Source organism: Solanum lycopersicum, chromosome 11 (assembly GCF_036512215.1).
Source record: "Solanum lycopersicum chromosome 11, SLM_r2.1".
Lineage (NCBI taxonomy): Eukaryota > Viridiplantae > Streptophyta > Magnoliopsida > Solanales > Solanaceae > Solanum > Solanum lycopersicum.
Genome location: NC_090810.1, coordinates 54086516 through 54099921, shown reverse-complemented (window position 1 = coordinate 54099921; position 13406 = coordinate 54086516). Strand labels below are relative to the sequence as shown.

Sequence of the window (13406 nt, the reverse complement as noted above, 5' to 3'; positions counted from 1 at the left end):
AACTGGCCTTTTTTTCTGAATTTCTCGACTTCTGGACATGTTCGTCAATTTTTTACTAGCTTGACTCGGATAAAACGAAAATGTATTTGGGACTTTACGGCCCACCCGGAATATGAGGGGAAAATGAAGTCTAAGAGTGAGTAAACGGTATCACATGCAACAAAGAACATAAATAAAGCATTAACACTTATTGTAAGGAAAGTAATAAAGTAGTTACACGAACTTTCTAACTAATATAAACCCGACCTTAGATAAATTCCAATATATGGCAAACTAAGATGAAACAAATCCAAGCAATAGCGTAATGCAATATTCAAGATTATGAAGGTTGATGCGATCTTACCATTAATAGGCTCTAATTCTAAAAGAAACAAGAATGAAATAGTGAAGGCTAGGAATCAGCAACTATATAAATCAAAGAGCATTAAAATTCAAAGAACCAAATTTTTAAAAGTGACGTGCTGCTCACGATTACTAGCAAAAAGTTTCCCAAATCCTCTTGTGTTATGACACTCTAAACATTTGGAATATAATATCGAGACAAAGAAACATTGCTATCAATTCTCAAAGCAAAGAAGGAATAGTCAAGAACTAACTTTTAATTCGGGTTATAATCCATTCATAGCAACAACTGATAACCTAAAATAAGTGACAAACATTACTCTACTGCAACTCGAAGTTAGGCAGGACTGGAATGTGAAAAATAATAATAAGTAGCAATAATAAATAAAATAATAAAAATAAAAATAAAAATGTGAAACTAACGAAGTTAAGTTAATCACATGAATTGATTTTAGAAGAGCAACCATTAAGAAGGTAAGAAACAAACTCACTGACAAATGAAAACTATATACTACATATGAATGATAAATAAAAATCTACATTAAAACATAAGCGACCCATAAGGAAACAAACCTTTGGAAATGACACTATCAAATAGTAGTACTAAAAGATGGCAGATAGTGAAGCTACATAATCAAATTTTGGTTGAAATGTACTATTAAACGGAAAATTGGACTATAAAGGCAAACGAATAGTCATGATAGCAACATACTGATCTTCATGCTAAAACCAAACAAATACAATTAAAGAAAAAGGAAGATAAGACACAATTCCAAACAAAAACATAGCCTAAATATTGATGTTTATTAGAAGCTTTTTACTACCAATTTTAAACTCTTATAAAGAACAAAAATGACCTTGCCACATGAGATCTGAAAAATCATGTTGCGGACACTTAAATCAAAAAGAAATTTTTTTGAATTCGCTCATACTATATAAAATGCAGTAGCTGGACATAGACAAATTTGTAAAACAAAACCATGTTCAAAATAACTAGATTACATGAAACTTCACTGAAGATGGACCAATATATTAATTTAGCCGTCATGCTTGCAACTATATCCATATTATATGAAGGCTATTGATTGATAAAACAAGGAGAGCTTAACACAGTGGAAATATCGAATATGCAAGCTCAATATCAACAGTTCGAACACCGAAAAAGAATAGGTCAACAGATCCAATTTTATAATAGTGGGCTACGAAATTGGTCCGTTGGCAGAAATATATTAGACCATAAAGAGTTTATGGTCAAGCAAGAAACATATGCCAACACACAACATTAAACTACTCCAACTCACGATACTTTAACTCGATATATGACTAAATCATCAAAACGACTAAGCAAACATGTGCATATCGAATCATCAAATAGCCAGTAGTGACTAGTGTTTTACGAAAATATATACAAGTAAAGTAAAAAATGATTAAGTTTCGAGAAAATCAATTAATCTTATGATTTAAGAAAAATCGACTTTCCGAATTAACAGAATCGCCACTTGATTTTTTAGTAAAATCAAGAAAACTTAAAATCATTTTCGAGGATTTAAAAACAGATAAAAACCGATTGAAAAGGGTTAAAAGCTCAAATATGCATTCCGAGAAGGTATTAGGCCCTCAGAATACCCGCTAACTCGCGATTCACCGACAATTTGACTAAAATGACCTTGACTTAAATTTTCCAACTTTTACCAAATAAAGTTCATTTTATATCATTTATTTACTCAAGATTATTATTATTTTCTAATTAATTAATTTAGTGAAAAGAAAGAGATTATTTTAAAAGAGAGTGACTAAAGGTGGTTGATAATACTAAAATAAAGGTTATGTGACTTGTATAAAAATAAATTTTTATATATGTAGATATTATTTTTTTTATTTTTTCACTTATTTATCATTATCATTTAAATTAGTTATCTCTTTTTAAGGGAAAATAGCTAAGAGGATGACCTAAAGGGATTGAACTTAAGGGTTGACAAAGACCAAGACGTAGAATAAAAAAAACTAAGTAAAATTATATGTATATAAATAAATTTTGAATATATGTATAAATAAGAGAAATGACTATCATAATAGAATAATTAAATCAAACGAAAATCACATAAAATAATTAGTCAAATATCATGATAAATAAATAAGAAGGGAAGGAAATATCAAAATTTGGGCCCTAGGCCCAAATTCTGCTGCTGCAATTTTTAGGGCCTTTGAGCTTATTTTCTTTTCAAAGTCATGATACACTTTGAGTGTATATTCGATGTATACGCTATGTATATTGACGATTTTTGTGCTCCCAGACCTGAAATTTCAATAAAAACTTTGTATTTTTGCATTTTTTCCGTATTGGCACATTTCCAACTGTATACCATGTATTCCAAATGTATACCAGTGTATTCAGTCGGTATATCAGCTTGTTTTTCCAATTTTCAGGGGCTAAAAAATTGAATTTTCAGCAACACACCACTGCTTTCGACCTTTACATCAGATTTTGCTGACCCAGTAATGGGGCTGACTCGAGGGAAAAATCGAGCTTATGGCTCAATTTAAAATGCAAGGGAAAGGAGGAAGATTCCACCGAGGACTCGAAGGAGTTTTCACATGCAAAAGAAGAGAACAAAATTAGTATCTAATAACAACAAGATATTTCAAACCTCGTCTCTAAACGATGACATGCTTCACCGATACAAAACAAAGATGCATGCTCAAACATACTTCAACTAAATCAAAATAAACAATATTGAAATTAAATAAACAAGGTGATCAATTAACGGGAAGTAATTATGAAAGGATTGAATAAGAGAAATTGGGAAATTTTCTGATGATTTATTTCCTTCAATACTCTGTATATATACAAATACTTTTACTACTGAAATTAAATGAAAAACAAAATAAAATAAAATAACAAACTATACACATGTCTTTCTCTAATTTGTACAAAACTGACAAATTTATTCCCTCACATGTTCATCACGTGAGATGAATTTCTTGGAAGGTTCCTTTTCCTGTACAGCTGGCTTTGAATCCAAAGGCCACGATTTCATCTTATTATCTTTGATCAACGGCTCAGATTCTTCCAAATTAATTTTGTGTTTATGTTTTTGATTTGGTCGAGGATGTCTGAAACTTGAAGCGTCTCTTTCTTTCTTTGAAGAAACTTTTCTCTTATCTGAAAATTGAAGCGTTTCTTCTTCTTTCTCCTTTACACATCTGCTTGCATTCAAGGATGAAGAAGAAGAATAAGATGTTTGTTCTGCAATATCCCCCCTCAAATTGGAGGTGGATGAAACCCCCAATTTGTTTAGGACAAAACGATGAGAGTCTCCTGATAAAGGCTTGGTAAAGATATCGGCAAGCTGTTGAGCAGATGGAACATAGGATAGTGTGATTAAGCCGGAAATGAACTGCTGACGAACGAAGTGACAGTCCAACTCAACATGTTTCGTTCTTTCATGGAAGACTGGGTTTTTGGTGATGTGAATAGCTGCCTGGCTATCTGAATGGACAGTTATGGGCAAAGACGGAGGTATGGAGAGATCGGCAAGAAGACGAACGAGCCAGGTAATTTCAGCAGTGACCCTCCTCATAGATCTGTATTCTGCCTCCGCAGAAGATAATGAAATGGAGACTTGTTTCTTCGATTTTCAGGACACAAGAGCACCTCCAAGAGTAATAAAATAACCACTAACGAGCGTCTGCTATCACTGCAGGAAGCCCAATCGGCATCGCAGAAAGCCATCAATTCAAAAGAAGGATTTGATAAGAGGAGAATCTCTTGTCCTGGATCTGTGCTAAGATATGGTAGGACACGAAGAGCTGCATTGAAATGAGGCTGTCGCGGTTGCTGCATGTATTGGCTGAGTGATAAAACAGCAAAAGGCAGATCTGGTCTAGTATGTGTCAAATAATTAAGTTTTCCCACAAGATGTCTGTAGATGGTGGGATTCGAGAGAAGTGGGCCTTCATCAGCAAGCAATTTTGAATATGGATCAAGAGGAGAAGACACTGTTGTACCCGAACAATCAAATTCCTAAAGAAGCTCTAAGGTAAATTTACGTTGATTAATAATAAAGCCATGTTTTTCCCGGAATACTTCCATACCCAAAAAATAGTGAATTTCCCCCAAATGTTTAACCTTGAATATGTGTTGAGAAAATGCATAATATGGTTGATTTCTGACTGATCATCACCTGTAATTAAAATGTCATCGACATAGACTGCTATAAGAGAGACCAAATCTCCATTCTTTTTATAGAATAGAGAATAGTCATTTAAAGAACTGGTGTACCCTTTATAAGTGAGAGCTCCAGCAAGCTTAGCATACCACTGTCGAGATGCTTGCTTTAATCCATAGAGGGATTTCCTTAAAAGACAAACCAAAGTAGGATTGGTAGTGGGCATACCAGTAGGTAGCTTCATGTATACTTCTTCTTGTAGATCCCCATGTAGAAAAGCATTACTTACATCCAATTGATGTACAAACCACCCTTTTTTAATAGCAACACTAAGAAGACATCTAATGGTGGTCATCTTGACCACCGGTGAGAATGTCTCAGTAAAATCCACTCCTTCTCTTTGAACATCTCCTCTGACCACTAGTCTAGCTTTCAGCCTCTCTAGTGTACCATCAGATTTATGCTTAACCTTGTAAACCCACTTACAAGGTAATGGTTTCTTGCCGGGGGGTAACTCTACTAAATCCCAAGTATGATTATACTCAAGAGCAGCTAGTTCTTCATTCATGGCAGAGATCTAGCCAGGGTGAGTAGAGGCTTGACTAAAACTTTTAGGCTCAGTAATAATAGAAATAGAAAGAAAAACATGCTGATTTTGAAGTGATAAAGATCCAAAAGAATAGGCAGTGGGTGTAGGTGGATGAACAAAACAAGCATTTGTAAGATCAGTAAGATATATGTTGTTACAAACATAATCAGAAAGGTACCCTGGTGGATGGGAAATTCTAGTGGACTTTCTGGTTGGTTCATTTGAAAGAATAGAAGGGTTGGGAGAAATAGGAGATAGAGGGACAGGAGGTTCTTGTAAATGAGAGCCTGTGTTTATTGGAGTAGATGGAACAGTAGGCATAGATGGAAAATCACATAAATCAGAAGGGGGATTTGGAAAGAATGGTGTAGAAGTGGGTGATTGAGAGGCAAAAGGGAATTGACTTTCAAAAAAATGAACATCTCTTGAGACAAAAACTCTTTTTGTTTTTAGATCAGCCAACTTGTAACCTTTCTTCCCTAGAGGGTATCCCAAAAACACACAAGCTGTAGCCCTAGGTTCAAACTTAGCTCTGTTTTGAGAAAGGGTGGATGCATAAGAAAGACATCCAAAACACCTCAAGTTATGATAGGTTGATTCTTTCCCAAAAAGAACCTCATAAGGAGTCTTTCCTTTGAGTACCCTGGAAGGTAATCTATTGATGAGATATGTTGCTGTTAAGATACTATCACCCCAATAGGAAATAGGCAAATGAGATTGAAACATAAGAGCCCTTGCAAGTTCTAGCAAATGTCTATGCTTTCTTTCTACTACTCCATTTTGTTGTGGAGTTCCCACACATGATATTTGATGTAGAATTCCTTGTGATCTTAGGTACATACCTTCTTGAGTCCCTTTCCCTAATTCCAAAGCATTGTCAGATCTTATACACTTAACTTTTCTACCAAACTGTCTTTCAATCATGGTCAGAAACTCTTTAAGAATAGGAAAAGCATTACTTTTAGAACTCAACAAAAACACCCAAGTACCTCTACTATAATCATCAACTATAGTGAGAAAGTACCTATATCCATCATAAGTGCATGATTTATAGGGACCCCATGTATCAATATGAATTAAATCAAACATTTGCTGAGAATGAATTTGACTAACTGGAAAAGACAATCTGGTTTGCCTTGCTTTAGGACACACATCACAAACATGATCAGAATTGAAAGGAGATTGAATGAATGTAAGATTTTTCATCACTGAATAAGGGACATGTCCCAATCTTACATGCCAAAGATTAAAAGTAGGAACTACATTTGCTGAAACTGGTAAAGAAACTGAATTTGACTGAGGAATGGAATTTTTTCCTTTTTGAAAAGAAACTACATTGTTCTTGAAACTAACTTCAGACTTAGTGCTAGTGGGCTGCATGAGATACAGTCCTTCTTTCATCTCACCAAAAGCTTGAGTGGTCCTCATTGAAGGGTCCTGTAAGATACACCCACTAGCTGTAAGTAACACATGACAATTATATTGATTACACAATTTATGAACAGACAATAAATTGTACTTAAAGATAGGAACATGGAGCACATTATGGAGAGTTATCTTGGGCAAAATAGGGACACTTCCTGTATGAGTCACAACTATTCTGAAAGAGTTAGGCAAAGTGATAGTCATAGGTGTAGGAAGAGGAATCAAAGAAGTGAAAGATTTGGAATCAAAACACATGTGTTCTGAAGCACCTGAATCAATGATCCAGGTGCTTGAATTGAAAACTGAGAAACATGAACCAGAATATTGTAAAATTGTACCAGCAATTGCTCCTGCATTGAATCCAGTTGCAGAGTTACTTCCCTGCCTTACTTGGATATCTTTGGCAACCTGTTCAACTAAATTAGCATACTGATCCTTGTTAAGATACTGACCAAAATTGTTTTCATGATTTGAACTATTTCCAGGATTAAAATTGCTTCCATGTGTTTCCTTATGTGAATTGTTAACTGTCTCAGTTTCAACACCTGCAATTGCCCCATTTGCTTTGCTTGGATAGAACTTAGACTTGGTAAATTCAAAATCATCAGGAAAACCTATGAGTCTAAAACAATTCAATTCCAAATGACCTATCTTTCCACAGTAAGAGCAAGTGACATTAGGATCATACTTAGTTCCTCTCATTTTTCCTTTTACTGCTCCTTTTCCATTTCTTTGATTGTTGTTAATTGCAGTCTTCTGTGTTGTATTTGTGTTTCTCATTCCTTGATTTCCAGTTTTCTGATTAAACCTTCCTTGAGATGTTGCCATGAAAGCTGTAGATTCAACATTCAAAGTTGAATTAACATATACTTCTCTTTGATTCTCATCTTGAAGTAGCAGAGAGTAGGCATGATCAATATTTGGCAAAGGATTCATCATTAAGATGTTTCCTCTTGCTTGTGCATACACATCGTTGAGCCCCATCAAAAACTGGATCAACTTTTGATCTTCCAAGGACTTCACTAATTTATCCTTCCCTTGGCATGTACACACACAAGTGCAAGATATAGTGTGATTGAGAGAATCCATTTCATCCCATAGTCGTTTGAGTCGGGTAAAATACCCTGCTATGTCGCTGTTAGCTTGAACAAGACCTGAGAGTTCCTTTTGTAAATGATATAGCTTAGCACCATTAGATCTACCAAATCTATGCTCCAAGCTATCCCACAATTCTTTTGCTGTTTTGGAATAGATAACACTGTCCCTAATGTCCTTTGGTAATGAATTAAGCAGCCATGATATCACCATATCATTGCAGCAGCTCCATTGCTCATAATCTATTGCATTCAAATCTGGTGCTTTACATGTTCCATTGATGAAACCTAATTTCTTTTTCGCAGATAATGCTATCAGAACTCCTCTTCTCCATCCTGGAAAACCTCTTCCATCAAAGACTGAAATCACAATGGTCATTCCAGGTGAATCAGAATGAGTAAGGAAATAAGGGTGATTGTTATTATGTGTGGTGGTGACATTGACTTGAGGAGTGGTGTTCTATGGAGGAATGTTTTCTCCCATCTTGTTGATAGATTAGGAAAAGATTGTAAAGATGAATCGGATCGAGCTAATGCTCTGATACCATGAAAGGATTGAATAAGAGAAATTGAGAAATTTTCTGATGATTTATTTCCTTCAATACTCTGTATATATACAAACACTTTTACTACTGAAATTAAATGAAAAACAAAATAAAATAAAATAAAATAACAAACTATACACATGTCTTTCTCTAATTTGTACAAAACTAACAAATTTATTCCCTCACATGTTCATCACGTGAGATGAATTTCTTGGAAGGCTCCTTTTCCTGTACAGCTGGCTTTGAATCCAAAGGCCACGATTTCATCTTATTATCTTTGATCAACGGCTCAGATTCTTCCAGATTAATTTTGTGTTTATGTTTTTGATTTGGTCGAGGATGTCTGAAACTTGAAGCGTCTCTTTCTTTCTTTGAAGAAACTTTTCTCTTATCTGAAAATTGAAGCGTTTCTTCTTCTTTCTCCTTTACACATCTGCTTGCATTCAAGGATGAAGAAGAAGAATAAGATGTTTGTTCTGCAATAAATTATGAGAAGACGATGAGTTTTGTTTAATACTAGGCTTCATAACATTATTGTTCCTCTGTACAGGGAAGCTAACAGAAAATTTGCCCATCTATAAAATTTATAACAAATCTAATTAGAGAAGGCTCTTAAGTGCATACACACATATGTCCATTTCCAAGACAGTAAGCTCCAACCATTAAAATTTATTCTTTCAACTTCAGCTATAACAAAGAAGCATGCAGGAACGAACTAAATCTCGTGATGTGCTATGCCATCTAGGAGCATACCACAACCAAATAATTAGAGCAATGGAGCTTGGAGTTTTCCGACAAAAGAGGCAGTGACATCGATAGGATAAGCACTTAACGATGCATATAAATTTCTTATAGCTCGAGATAGTGAAAACATTGAGCAAAATGAGACAGACAGAGACTATTGGCAACAAGATGCTATTACTGACTACCCACATACAACTTTACCGAATATGAAAGCTCAATACTATATTTCGAACATCATACTCAAAATTAAGCGCAAATCATATGAAGTTACTTATTAGTGGAACATGAGGCACTTGACATAGTAAAACTTCCAATATGCAAGCTTAACAATGAACTAATTCAACATGACAAGGTAATCATCGCATAACCATGAATTTATTTTAAAAAAAAAAAAAAGAAGAGGAGGAAAACAAACTCACGCAACTAACGGACTGGAAAACAAACATGGAGTCTATGCATTAACTAACTTCAATGTTCTGCCCTGTAATACTCACGAAAATAGCAACATTTTCAAGAGCACACCTTATGTCTCAGACTACCAAGACACCAATCTCAACTCAATCAATCGACTACTATATAAATAGTGAATCAAGAAACAAAAGGGCAGCCAAGAAGGAAAGGTAAACAAGCAAGCTTTAGCCCATTAAAAAAAAACATATCAAGTAAAGAGTTGGAAACTGAATTTTTTTTTACCTTTTTGTGTGAAACGAGCTGAGACAAACGAGCTGGAATGATCGCGACTTCTTTCGCCAAAAAACTCGAGCACGAGTTACCGATCGAAATCCTGGAAGAATCTCGAATTCACACAAAACTTGGGGACAAACGATGGTAAACGCGGTTAATAGGGACACTCAGATTGACACCAAGTAATTCTTTTTTTCCCAGAATGTATATTTATCTAGTTGTTTTACTATGTTATAAAAATCCCAGCTACCTTTTTTTCAACTCAAAATTTTTCCCCCGAATCACAAGCGATTATATATAGCAGGGAGACTAGGGTTTGAAAAAAAAAGAAGAGGGAAAACCATCAAAAATCGGATGAGAAAAAGGTCTCTCTTTCAATTTCAAAAACTCTGTGACTTTCACCATTTTGGAGTAGCCACCTTTTTTCGTGGTTCAACTCCATTTCGGAAAAGGAAGGGAAATCGACACCCTTGATCAATTTCGTGTCCTCATTGCTTGACGTGTCTCAATCTTACGCTACAATTCCAGTCGGCCATCGCTAAGCTTTGTGCGCAAAGGCAGTACTCGATTCAGGAAAGAGACCTTGGATCGATATTGTTGATGCCGTTTTTTTTTTCGTTGCTTCTCCCTCGCGTGAAGGAGATCACTGTGTTTCTGCTTTCCGTCAAATTGTCATGAAAGAAGTCGTATAGCTTTGGGAAGTTGCTGCTATCCCTTTCTAGTTTCCTTGCTGAAGAAAAATTGGGCTGCAAATTAGAAAAAGAGAAAAATGCAAACTGGGCCTGGTTCAATTTGTTTTGCTGAAAAATAGGTAGAGGAGGGCCTAATATTTAAGTTAATGGCAAAATTGTGTTTAAAAATTAGCCAATTTTGAATTCAAGTAACACAGTATGGCTACAAATCGAATAAGATCAACTAATATACTTAATTCTTAATCTTGACAAAATAAAAATTAACTAAATTATAGACTAATGATTCAAAATATAGCCTATGATTAAGCCAAACAAATTAATAATATATCCAATTAAAACAAGATATTTTTTAGACGATTTTTGAATATTCATAAAATATACTAATTATATACAAAATTATAAAAATATCAAATTATTTAAAAGTAACTTGAAAAATATTTTGAACTTTACAAAACTATTTTTTTAAAAAAAAATTAAAATTGAAATTTAAACTAAACTAAATTAATAAATTAACTAACTTGAAACGTAAAATCTTTATAAAAGGGTTTCTTTTTTCCAAATATTTTATAAAGTATTAAATACATAAGCAAAATATAAAAACGCATTTGCTATCTAAAAAGAATTATAAACGTGACTAAGTCACTCTAAGCTCTTACAAACATACTTTTATTCTATAAACTAATTATTTCAAATTGTTTGGAAATTTAAGAAGCTCGAAAATTAATTATTATCGAAAGAATCAAAATTGGGTGTGAACAACTAGCCACCAAAAGCATGACAATAGAACTTTCCCCGCGTCAAATATATTACAAAGAGATGAAAACATCGGCAAGAGAAATACACTAAATAAAACAAAAGATGTGTTACCTCTTTCGGTGTAGCTAACGGGACTAGGCGAGCTGAAAGGAGCTGTAAACTTCACCACTGAAACACGAACAACGAAAAGAGGACCCAAAGAGAATCCCGAGTTCCGAATAAAAATTTGAAGGAGTACTGGTATCTCAAGAACAAACTCTTTTCTGAAAGTATTTGTGTATTTTGACTCAAGAACTGTAACCCTCTCTTTTTCTCGATGTCTTTTCCAAAAAAAAATTTCAAAATCGTCCTCCAAATTTGAATTTCCCCAAAAAAAATATCCCCCTTTTGACTCCTCTATTTTTTCTCTACCTAAAAAATTTCTCCCCTTTTACCAAAGAAGAAAAAGCTTAAATAGGGTCCATTTTTTTATTAGGGGGGAGAAAGAAACCCAAAATTTGCTATCCCAAAATTGAAGGAAAAGCTGGAATTTCGCACAAAAAAAAAATTAAAATTCTCAACAAATCGCAACGGACAAACGACGAAAGTCGTTCGATTCTCGGCAAGGACGAACTAGAAACAAGGCAATCTGGACACCTGGCTGCGAAGGACGACATGCCTCTGCCAAAATCAACCCACTATGCGTACTGTTGTAGAGGAAAATCAGAGAAGACGACAAAAATCACCTCTTGACCTTCTGTTGCTTTTCCGTGCTCGTTTTTGCGTGAAGCGCGTGTTAGAGTCGTTCCAAATTTCTGTTGTACGCGATTGAGAGGGCGGATGTCTTTGTTTTGTTAGAGTTGGGTCGGGTCGGGGGATATAAGGTTGTGAGTTTGGTCGTTTTTTGGTATTGTAATGGATTGCTTACACGGGGTAATGAGTTTCTTTTAGAATTGAAAAAGATCATTTACTAGAAACGTTAAAGAAAAGGCCGAACACTTGGTCTCTAAAGGGGATTAAAGGATTGGCGGAAAATTTTAACAAAACAAAGACCAACTTCGGTTAAAAGTTAAAGAAAATGAATTAACATAAATTAATTAATGAGTCTCTTAATCTTAATGAAATAAAATAATAAATTTAATTATAAACTAAATAAACTAAAAATATAAACTATTATATAACTAAACTAATTAACCAAATATTTAATATGACAAAAAAAATTTAAGAAAATTTTCAAATAATCATAAAATAAACTAATTATATGCATAATTATGTAAAACATATATAATATAAAAAAATTACAAAAGTGACAAAACTATTTAAAATAAATTAAAAAACATCTTGAATTTCATAAAGTCAATTATTTCAACTTGTTTGGAAATTAAGAATCTCGATTATTAATTCATGTTATGGAGGTCCAAAATTGGGTGTCAACAGGTTTCATGAGAGGACCATTGAATTGTCATATTTACTTGTTATTTTGAATGTAAATTGTACATTGCTCCTAAAATGATATATATATATATATATATATATATATATATATATATATATATGTAACGATTCATTTGTTCGCTTTGAGCAATAGAGCATTTTATTTCACAAAGTAATTTTCGATAGATTGTAAATGAATAGTTTAGAATAATTATAACTATATATAGGAAATTAGTGGAGTAGTTTTAATTACTTATTAGTTGATGGTTAAAGTAGATAAAATTATAATTAGTAGTGGTACACTTTTATAATTAGTTACATATAACAATTATGGCATTAATGTTCAGAAAAAAATCAAGTTGAGAATAAGACTTACCTGAAGACGACATGAGGAGCCGCAAGTCTTAATTAATCAAGGTAAAACTCGTCTTCAAATCTTAATGTTCATCGTGATGCAATTTGTTAATGCAGAGGTATACATAGGGAAAGCATTAATTGTGTGATGGTGGGAAGGTTTGATTATTTAATTAGTTTCATATATATTTGTCGTTACACAGCCATATGTGTGGCCTCAATTTTCAATTGGTTTTCTGCAGAAAAATTGAGATTGCAAATATGTGTATAGTAATATTGATAAATGCTAAGATGGATTGAGGAGCTAGGTATATAATTGTTGGAATTTTACTACAGCTAATAATAACTATAATTAGGAACTAATGACAAATTCTTGATGCCATTCTTAGTTCGTAATGATTATGACCAATGAGGTGGTAGTGATTGCTGGGAATACCTTACAGAATTTTACATGATGCATGGAATACGGGTTTGACAATTGTTGATTACCGTAAAATTTAAATCTATGATTTCAACCCTTAAGTTTTCTTACAGTTATCATATTATAATTTAAGTTTTGTTATATTGAAATAGGTAATTAAATATTAGGTATATTATGG

The 13406-nt window shown here is 33.7% G+C and overlaps 1 long non-coding RNA gene across 2 annotated transcripts; it reads right to left on the bottom strand.

Annotated features, from left to right (window-relative positions):
• Positions 1–8188: 8188 nt before the first annotated feature.
• Positions 8189–11553, bottom strand: LOC101253656 (uncharacterized). 2 transcript variants are annotated; one of them, XR_011212391.1, is made up of 3 exons: positions 11152–11553; positions 9602–10322; positions 8189–8640 (listed from the first exon to the last, which is right to left on the bottom strand). It is a non-coding gene; the product is annotated as an uncharacterized lncRNA (long non-coding RNA). The 2 variants fall into 2 exon arrangements; XR_011212392.1 differs by having other exon boundaries at positions 9602–10338; positions 11152–11468.
• Positions 11554–13406: the final 1853 nt, after the last annotated feature.